Raw genomic sequence first — 1,013 nt, 5'->3', positions numbered from 1 at the left:
CATACAGTGTGATAACGTTCATTAAATGCATGAAGTACATGAGTGATTCTAAAAGAGGATATTTGTGTGAACTGCTGCCGTGTGCACAGTTCTCTCCTCGGAGAGAACAACCATGTTCCCACTGGATTTCTCCTCATTAAAATAAAGGACAAATCAATGATTTCTAAAACTTCTATTTATCCAGGGAAGGAAATTGCTGAGCTATCATGCTTTTCCTGCAGAAAACATTCCAGCTTCTGCTGTACAATTTTGCACCTCAAACCTTGCATGAATAATCATGGTTAAAAGTAAGTACGCCTATGTTTTCCAAACAAATCACATGATTTTAACTCGGCCTTAAAATCTGGTTCATAAATCCAACCTCAAATAACTAAAATGTAACATAACTAAAGTTGTACATAATTTTAAAGTGTCCATGACATGCAATTTTTTTCTAATCAATACAAATGTATTTTTGGAAAGACAACATCTTTCGTAGCTTCCCTGCTATAACAATATAGTGCGTCAGCAATGTCTGAAACAACAGCGATCACTCTTACAGCAACCCATTTGAACTGTTCAATCTTTAAACAAAGCAAAGAAAAAAAATAGCCAAAGAGATAAACAAAACTGGCCTTTGAACTGGCCTTAGCTCTAACAATGCAAAATAGGGCTGAACAATATACTCACAAACAACAGAAGCAATTAGAGGAAGGCTATTCAACTGGCGACCCGCGGGCCAAATCTGGCTCATGAGTGACCAAAGTTTGGCCCGCCAATTGGTTCATTCATCTCTTAAGCCCAAAACCCCCGGTTTTCTACTGTAATTACTCTTAAGTAGTTTTAGTTAAACATAGATGTGTGGTATCTACAGAAACATCAGAATCTTGGCTACAAGCTGGTAAAATCCATTACTATGAATATATTAGGCAGAATAGAATAGAATAGAATAGAATAGAATAGAATAGAATAGAATAGAATAGAATAGAATAGAATAGAATAGAATAGAATTCAACTTTATTGTCATTGCACAT

Source organism: Austrofundulus limnaeus, unplaced genomic scaffold, assembly GCF_001266775.1.
Source record: "Austrofundulus limnaeus strain Quisiro unplaced genomic scaffold, Austrofundulus_limnaeus-1.0 Scaffold211, whole genome shotgun sequence".
In the NCBI taxonomy this organism is placed as follows: domain Eukaryota; kingdom Metazoa; phylum Chordata; class Actinopteri; order Cyprinodontiformes; family Rivulidae; genus Austrofundulus; species Austrofundulus limnaeus.
Note: the sequence above shows the minus strand (reverse complement) of the source record.